Below are 10,167 nucleotides of genomic sequence, written 5' to 3' on the forward strand. Positions count from 1 at the left end.
GGTGTCCTGTGTTCAGAGACCCAAATATACAGCATGCAAGGCGGCACTCAAACAAATGATGAAAGGAGCAGGTAAGTGTAACACACTTACCTGCTCCTTTCATCATTTGTTTTAGTGCCGCCTTGCATGCTGTATGTGTGTATATTATATATATATATATATATATATATATATATAATAAAAACAGACTCGGAGGCAAATGGAGTGCGGAGATCTCATTTTTTCATTATTTTAATAAGCATAATACCATACCATAATACCAGTTCACTAACTATAAATTTAAATCGCTTCCGGACTATGGGTGCTGGAATGCACGCCAAATAGCCGGGTTTCCGGTCCTTGGACCACAATACCTAATTGTAAGTATTAGACAATTGATTACAGTGTCTATATTAAAATGAATAAGAATAGTGATACCAGGTAACTGTAATTATGAGATGGGGTCTTATATGAATTGGGAAAACAATAATCTAGCTGTATGTATGGAATAATATTATGTAATTTAAATAACCCAGTATTTATACTTTAATGTCATTATTTCAGTATAAAAGTATTGTTAGCTAAATTATTTGTATAATTAACAAACCGATCATGTGATAAATCACATGGTTTCATTTGTGGAAGTCATGCAATGTGTATGGATGAAGAGATATCACGTGTTACAGCGTCCACGTGATGTATCCCTACCTAACCCTAAGAAAGGATGTGGTTTTAGTCCGGGCGCTGTGGGTCATGGACCGGATGTCACGTGACTCTACTTACAGTATGTCCATTGGCTAGAAGGGGAAAGGAAGGGAACTTATAAATAGGTATTGCGGTCCAGGGACCGGAAACCCGGATATTTGGCGTGCGTTCCAGCACCCATAGTTCGGAAGCAATTTAAATTTATAGTTAGCGAACTGGTTTTATGCTTATTAAAATAATGAAAAAATGAGATCTCTGCACTCCATTTGCCTCTGAGTCTGTTTTTATTATATATATATATATATATATATATATATATATATAATATTAAAGATTGTATTCATTATTTTAACATAACAGATGGATTGTCTAATCATGTGTGATTAATTGGTTAATTAACTTAGGTATAAATACACTGTCAGTTTACAACTCTAGTCACCTTTGAAAAAGCAGCAGTTCCGGCTGTGAAACGCTTCAGTTATATTGCCTCATCTTGTCACCTTTATGTACTGGAGAATAAATACTGCTGCCTGAACCATCATTGGACTGGTAATGCAACAATTGTTGGACTGAATTCATCTAAAAGGATCGGACTCTCTAAAAGCCACCGCAATTCTGGTGAGGACTCCCCTTCTTTCTGAATGCAATCAATGTGGGACTGATATTCCTCCAGCATTGGAAGGGCGTTTTACCATTCCTGTGACTGTGCTGTCAGCCCTGAGAAACTGTCCACTCAAAAAATTAATCTGGTCCTATGAGTATTAATTGGAACAGGCGGAATGCGGTACACAATCATATGGTGACTAGAAGCATTTGTTTATAGTGTATTGTATATTAATTCTTTTTCAAATTTGCTGTATTTTATATCATTTTAATAAATAAATATTTTGGTAAATGACAATCCGGTTTAGCGCTGCCTACTTGTTTTTTTGTCTGTATCTATCTTTTAGGTGTAAACTTACCTATTTTAGTCAGCTGCTTTTATTTCCATTGGAAATACACCCCATAAAGCACCCAGTCAAAGTTGAAAAATATTGTAGTATACACAGCACGTACTAACCACACACACATGCCCGCTGCGCGTGCACTTGTTCCGCCGTGCGTGCACATATCCGCAATTTGCGTATATGATCGGTCCCGCTGTCCTGCGTGTGGTATGGGTATTTATGGCGGAGTTTGTGAGCGCATAGAGGGTTATCAAAACATTACATAATTAACCCAAATAGTGCACATTGTACACATAGCCCCCCTGCACCACATCAGCAAGTATCGACAGTTTAAATGATTCCAGGTCTAAGGGATTCGTCTTTACATGATAGGAAGGGACAGACTAAGGTTATGAGGTGATGTCTAGTATCCAGCTGTAGGGTATTTTAAGGGTAACATTCCGGTGTTGGTTAGAGGAAGATCGCATGTTCCTGCGTATAGTTATGTGCAGAAGTAGAATATAGATATAAACTGTATTTACTGTATATTATGTATGCGGCGGGAATCCAGAGGAGACCACCCACAAGAGCAGTTGGGAAAGACATCGCCCACCTTTTCAAATCAACCTATGACCTCTCCTGTAATGTAAAGATGCATCTCTGTGTCCAGTGGACAAAGAGATTACAGTATCCATTGTATTGTTTATGGAAGTAGTGTATAAAAAGCCTGTTGCTGCCTGGCCGGTCAGAAGACTCTTAACGCTATCTACCTGATGAGCGGAGGACTGGACCAGGTTGCGCAAGCGAATATTCTCACGTATGTACATTGACTGTAGCCATTTACTCTGTTGTATATTGTAGTGTATAAATTGTATTGTTATCCCCTTCCAGATATATACGCTGAGGTGTCGGATCCCAGTGTTTAACTACAAATCGGTGTTGTGTCCTCTTTTCCCTGCTAGGGTTTAAAGCGTATTACATTACCTAACTGTATAAGGTTTAAGAGTGTATTGATAAGGTGTGTACGCACTGCGGGTACTTTATACCGTCAGCGCTGTAAGGTTTAAGGTGTAACATCATTGCATTGCATTACTAATAAGGTTTAAAGTTTTTATCAAGAGTGTGTGCGCGCGCTGTGTGTACTTTGTACCCCCCAGCGCGGCGTTTGTACGCTAAATCCGTACAAGGTACGGGACTCTGTACGCAAATAGCGTACAAAGTACGTAGCGTGTGTATTAAGTCTAGCGGCCGTAGCGGCTCCATGGTAAAAGTGTGTTTAGAGGTATAGCTTTATGGTTTAAGATAATATCGACATTATCGACCCTTTCAACCTAGGTTGGTAATTTTGTTTTCTGTTATGTGTTCCCTGTTCAGCTGTTGCTGTTTTCTGTTGCCAGCTGTTGCTGGCCCGGTTATGTTGTGGTGTGCTGGTATGTAAATCTCACCATACTTATTGTTGTTATGTTACTTCTCTCAAGTATGTCCTTTCTTCTCACTGTTTTACCTATAACTGCCTGTGGGAGGGGGCATAGAGGGGAGGAGCCAGCACACCCAGTTGAAGAAATGTAAAGTGCACTAGCTCCTTTGGACCTGTCTATATACCCATCGTACTAATCTGTCCCCAATATCCCTTATGGACTACGAGAAAAGGATTTACCGGCAGGTATTTAAAATCCTATTTTGTACACATCTATCCACTCATTTATGTACTTCCTTGCAGTGATTTGTCATTAGGGAAACTTGCATGTTCCAGCCAACAACAATACCGTACATATTTATCACTTTTTAATTATTTTTTTCTGAAACTAGGAACCATTTGTTGAATTTGTAACATTGTACTTCACCATTAGGTCTCTGATCTCAATCTTTTCTCTTTATCTCAATAGGCTAAGCCAGCGCATCTCTCTCATCCACTGTCCGCTATAATTTGTTATATGACAGTGGACAGCAGATGGCGGGGCCCTTATCCATATAGTAACATAGTATCTGAGGTTGAAAAAAGACAATTGTCCATCGAGTTCAACCTATTTGTGGTCTCCTATGCATGATGATTTGACTAAAATTTCTGACTGATGCTGCTGTCAGCCGTTGCATTTTATCCCTATTTATAGTAACTATAATGCATGACTATGCACCATACCCCTGGATATCCTTATCCATTAGGAATTTATCTAACCCATTCTTAAAGGTGTTGACAGATTCCGCCATTACAACTCCCTCGGGCAGAGAATTCCAAACACGTATTGTCCTTACTGTGAAAAAGCCTTTACGCCGTATTGTGCAGAATCTCCTCTCCGCTAACCTGAGTGAGTGTCCACGAGTCCTCTGTGTTGATCTAACCAAAAACAGGTCCCGCGCAAGCTCTGTGTATTGTCCCCTTATATATTTGTAGATGTTGATCATATCCCCTCTTAGTCTCCGCTTTTCCAATGTAAACATGCCTAGTCTTTCAAGCCTTACCTTGTATTCCATCGTCTCCATGCCCTTAATTAGTTTGGTCGCCCTCCTCTGTACCTTTTCAAGCTCCAGGATATCCTTTTTGCAGTACGGTGCCCAGAATTGTACACAGTATTCAAGGTGTGGCCTCACTAGTGATTTATATAACGGGAGTATAATACTCTCGTCCCTAGCATCAATACCCCATTTATGCATGCAAATATCTTATTAGCCTTCTTTGCTGCAGTCCTACTTTGGGTACTACTGCTTAGCTTGCTATCTATGAGGACACCTAAGTCATTTTCCAGTACAGAATCCCCTAATTTTACCCCATTTAGTAGGTAGGTGTAATTTTTGTTCTTGTTACCACAGTGCATTACCTTACACTTGTCTGTGTTGAAGCGCATTCTCCATTTGGCTGCCCATGCTTCTAATTTAACTAAGTCGTTCTGAAGAGACTCGGCATCCTACTCTGTATTTATAGCCTTACACAGTTTGGTATCATCTGCAAAAATTGACACCATGCTCTCTAGACCTTCTGTTAGGTCGTTAATGAAAATATTGAACAATAGCGGTCCTAATACTGAGCCTTGTGGCACACCACTTAGCACTTCAGTCCAAGTTGAAAAAGATCCATTAACCACAATGCGCTGCTCCCTATTATCTAACCAATTTTTGACCCAAGTGCATATTGTGCTTCCTAGCCCTGATTCTTGTAGCTTGTAGATAAGTCTCATGTGTGGTACAGTATCGAACGCTTTGGCAAAGTCTAAAAAGATTACATCCACGTCTTTACCCTGATCTAGGTTTGCGCTTACTGTTTCATAAAAGCCAAGTAAGTTGGTTTGACAGGATCTGTCCTTCATAAACCCATGTTGATTCCTTTTAATGACCTTATTGACTTCAAAGAACTTCTGAATACTATCTCTTAGAATACCTTCCAATACTTTCCCCACTATAGATGTAAGACTAACTGGTCTATAATTACCTGGTTCAACTTTACTTCCCTTTTTGAATATAGGCACTACTTCCACTATACGCCAGTCTTTGGGAACCATACCTGATATAACTGAATCTTTAAAGATCAAAGATAGCGGGTTTGCCAGTTCAGAGTGAAGCTCCATTAGAACCCTTGGGTGAATACCATCGGGCCCTGGTGATTTATTAATCTTTAAATGTTTTAATCGGTCACTGACTACTTCCTCACTTAAATAAGTACCTATCAGTGGGATATTCTCATTATTGAGATTGTGTGTCAGTCCCTGAATTGGGTCCTCTCTAGTGAATACTGTTGAAAAAAACTCATTTAGTGTGTCCGCTATGTCATTATCATTTTTGCTTAAGACTCCCAACTTGTCTTTAAAAGGGCCTATACTCTCCTTCTTTAATCCTTCTTTAATCTCTTGCTATTAATGTATTTAAATAATTTTTTGGGATTCGCTTTGCTTTCCTTTGCTACTAGTTTTTCAGTTTCTACTTTAGCCGCTCTTATTTCCTTTTTGCAAATTTTGTTACATTCCTTATAGTGCTGAAATGACTCTGCTTCCCCGTCAGATTTGTATTTTTTAAATGCTCGCCTTTTCTTGCCCATAAATTCCTTAATCTTTTTGTTAAGCCACATCGGTTTATGATTTTTATTCCTTTTTTTGCTGCTCATAGGAATATATTTGAGTGTATTTTTAGCTAGCAGGAATTTTAGTACCTCCCATTTCTCCGTAGTATTTTTTCCTAAAAACAAACCTTCCCATTCAATATCCCTGAAAAATACCCTCATCTTTTCAAAATTTGCTTTGCTAAAGTTTAGAGTCCTAGTTGAGCCAGTATAGGGCTGTTTATGGAAACTGATATTGAATGTGACCATATTGTGGTCGCTGTTTCCTATGGGTTCCCCTACTATAATACCTGATACCAAATCCCCATTGTTTGTTAATACCAGGTCTAAGATTGCATTGTACCTAGTTGGTTCCTCAATTAGTTGGACTAAGTAGTTATCATTAAGTGTGTTTAAAAACATATTACCCCTAGCAGTATCACATGAATCGTTTATCCAGTTTATCTCTGGATAGTTAAAATCTCCCATCACTACTATGTCTCCTACTCCTGCTCTTTCAATTTGCTTTAGTAACAATTCCTCATCAGATGCGTTGATACCAGTCGGCCTATAGCATATACCCAATACTAACTTTTTTATTCCTTTTTCCCCGCATGCAATTTCTACCCATAATGTCTCGACAGTGTCTACAGTCCCCTCCTGAATATCTTCCCGCATATGAGGTTTTAAAAACGGCTTTACGTAAAGACACACCCCTCCACCCTTTTTATTTAGTCTGTCTCTCCTAAACAGTGTATAGCCCTCTAGATTGACTGTCCAATCATGAGATTCATCCCACCAAGTTTCAGTAATGCCTATAATATCATACTGTTTGCTTGCTGCAAGTATTTCTAGTTCACCCTTTTTACCAGTAATGCTTCTGGCGTTTACATACATACAACTAAGATAAGTATTTTCCCTTGCGTTAGGGACATCTTTCACCTTATGTAGCAATGATGACCTGTAATCGTCATTGTTTAGTGCTTTGGTAAAATCTCTTTTAGTACCCATGTTAGTAACCTTACCGCCTGCTCTTACCCTCCCCACTATTCTCACTGCATGACCCGTAGTTTCTAGCTAAACCCTCCCCCCAGGCTCCTAGTTTAAAATCTCCAACCTTCTAACCATCCTTCCCCCCAGCACCGCTGCCCCCTCCTCAGTCAGGTGCAATCCGTCACGACAAAAGAGATGGCGCCTGACTGAGAAGTTTGCCCAGTGTTCCAGGAACACAAACCCCTCTTTCCTGCACCAATCCCTAAGCCACACATTTACCTCCCTAATCTCCCTCTGCCTCCCTGGACTAGCGCGTGGCACGGGTAATAATTCCGAGAATATTACCTTAGATGTCCTTGCCTTCAGTTTCTTTCCTAAGTCCCTATAGTCTTTCTTAAGGACATCCCACCTTCCGCTAACTTTGTCATTGGTGCCAACGTGCACCAAGACCGCCGGGTCATTCCCAGCCCCTCCCAACAATCTATCTACCCGGTCCGCGATGTGCCGTACCAGAGCATCCGGGAGACAACAGACTGTACGGCGATCACGGTCCCGGTAGCAGATTGCCCTATCTGCCTTCCTGATGATAGAATCCCCTACCACCACCATCTGACTAGGTACCTCTCTATCTTTTATCCCAACCGCGCCAGAGGGACCACTCCTCTGGATGCTAGAGGGAGCAGTCTCCTCCGGCACCGTAATTTCTTCACTATCATCCTCCGATTCCTCGTCCAATCGGGCAAATTTGTTCGGGTTTGATAGTTCGGAGATGTCGAGCCTCCCCCTCTTTTTCTACCTTCTAACTGTGACCCAACTGGCTATCTGATCATCATCCTCTTCTACCAGTGACCCCTTCCGCAACTCCTCCACCGTTCGGTCTAAACTACGCTCGAGATTGTGAATCTTTCTCAGTCGCGTAACGTTTTGCTCTAGATCAGTTACCTGGGCTTCCAGAGCAGCAGTTCGCACACACCTCGTGCAGATGTAATTACACTGGGCCGGTAGCTCCAGGTGTGCATACATCTTGCACGACATGCACTGAGTGAGGTCCCCAATCACAGCCCCTCCCATATTGTTTGTAAGGTCTAACTCCCTGTTACTCTCAAAGAAAAAGCAGCAAAAATAAAAAGTAGAAGACAAACAATCTCACTTATACAATAATTAAGCTGGCTTATACTTATCTATCTTTGTGCGGTTCTTGGTCCTTCACTTTTATGCAGCCGTAGTACTCTCTCCTGCGGCACCTATACTCCACTTAGCAGTTGCAGTTGTTCCAGCTCACTGCACCTCCTTTTCACTCGGCTTCCAGCTCCTGCTAATATTCTTAAATATACTATCCTTATTTCAGTACTCTCTCATCCAATTGCCAGTGAATTATTCTCTGAAATTTTACAGTAACAGAGAACCTGTGCAAAGTTATTGGAAAGCAGAAGTATTCTAAATCTTTGGTATTTGTCATTAAACACTCTCTCATTTGTTAAAATTGGGTATTTACTGCCACATTTCACTGGTCACGCCCGATCTCATCTGATCTTGGAAGCTAAGCAGTGAGAAACCTGATCAGTACCTAGATGGGAGACCACTAGGAAATATCTGGTGCAGTAAACATAATTCCCTACCTAAGACAAAAAGCAGAAGTGTTGAAGCAACCATTGACACTACCACTCTTATTATCCAATCTCGTTATCTACAGGATCTATTATCTTAGTGTCAGGAATCGGCGTTCAGCAGCATCTCACTTACCAGCACGCTGGTGTGAAGGCCTCCGGAGGTCACGGCCCCAGTCACGGCTGCATGAATACACTGTCCGCTAGCATCATGTCTAATGTCGCTGAGTACCCCTGAACTGCATCCAGTGTGTGCCCCACTGTGTGCCGGCATCTGTCTAGCATGGGCGCCGTCATGACACCTGCACTAAGCTGATCTGGACATCCAATCCAACGAGATGTTTGCTCACAGAGTCCAGCATCCAATCACCGCAGAGCAAGGGGTATAAGTTCAAGTCTGTGGCTCAGTCTCATCGCCTCGGACGAGTCACATTCGATGTACTAGGTCTCCTGGTTCTTGTGATCCTGTCTCCAGTGGATTCCCTGTTGTCATTTCATCTCCGTCATTTCATCTCCAGTCTTCATTGTTCCAGCTTGCTACGAACTCCAGCCACAGTCTGCCACACCAACTTGCAGTAAGAGACTTTCCTCAGGTGTTTTCTCATTTCTCAGCCTGTGCATCTAATTACCAGCATTCCATACTGTGCATTGCATTCAGCACTTAACAACTTGTTGCGTTAGGACTGTCTCCTGCTTGGGCCTTGCTTGGCTAAAAGAACCTGTGTTGCTACAGAGACTGTGTGCTTTTATTTATTTACCAGAGTTCTGTCTGCTTCATTTGATTTCAATATTGCCATTACCGTCTATATCAAGTTTCAAGTTCATCTTCATTCCTCATTTTGTTATCAGTGACTTTTGAATATTAATTTAATTGGATTAAGTTATCATTCATTATCCCTGTCATCAGTTATATCAGTTGCCATTCATACTCCATTCCTATTGTTGCTGACTTCCAAGTCCACCATCATTTGTTTTCATTTCCTCTGTTTGATCAGTTGCTGTGTGACCTCTGTGAGATAATAAGCATCAAGCGCATATGCGCAGGACTTTTCTTCAGCCTCCTCGTTTCATATATCACACCTACACTGAGCCACTAATGCCCCCTCCGGGGACAGCCAAAACTACGGACCTGACACTTAGATCACAACCTATTTGATCTGACTAGAGACCTACATACAGCTATCCTATCTACCAGGAGACCCTATTAACAGAAAGCACTATATACTGGAAATTTTACAGTCCTTATTAATTTATTAATGCACCTGTTTCCTCTCTTTTCTGGATATCTACAGATACAGTAATCCAGTTTTAATAATTTGACCTCAGATGCATCCTAATGAATATATTTGACTAACTTAATTTCTGAAAGTAACAATTCATTAAAGATCAATTATTCATGATACTGGATGTGGAGGTGATACTTTCATATTTGTGTTGCCTTGTGTATCAACTTTTTATACTTTACATGATTAAAGGTTAAGTTTTAACAATTTTCATTATATCAAATGTGTCCCAACATAGAGTCTTTCTTTTTTCTTTTCTTATACCATATATACCACTGACTCTGGGAGCACCACCAACTTAAGTTATTTTTGATACCCGATTCAGGGATTTCTCATATACTCATACATTGTTGGTATCTCAAGGGCCATACAGAACAAAGCCCTTTGGTCACATCACAAAAGTCCAGTGCGGTACCAAACAAACTTTTCCCCAGTGTACCACTCTACCATTCAGGCCTGATTGGTGGATTGCTGCAGAGATGGTTGTCATTCTGGAAGGTTCTCCTCTCTCCACAGAGGAATGCTGTAGCTCTGACAGAGTGATCATTGGGTTCTTGGTCACATCCCTGACTAGGACCCTTCTCCCCTGATTGCTCAGTTTAGACGGCCGGCTAGTTCTAGGAAGTATCCTGGTGGTTCCGAACTTC

At 41.1% G+C, this 10,167-nt stretch overlaps 1 pseudogene; it reads left to right on the top strand.

The window, feature by feature from the left end:
• Positions 1–8,119: 8,119 nt before the first annotated feature.
• Positions 8,120–8,238, top strand: LOC134963026 (5S ribosomal RNA; annotated as a pseudogene).
• The last annotated feature ends 1,929 nt before the right edge of the window (positions 8,239–10,167 follow it).

The sequence above is a fragment of the Pseudophryne corroboree genome, chromosome 9, assembly GCF_028390025.1.
Source record: "Pseudophryne corroboree isolate aPseCor3 chromosome 9, aPseCor3.hap2, whole genome shotgun sequence".
Taxonomy (NCBI): domain Eukaryota; kingdom Metazoa; phylum Chordata; class Amphibia; order Anura; family Myobatrachidae; genus Pseudophryne; species Pseudophryne corroboree.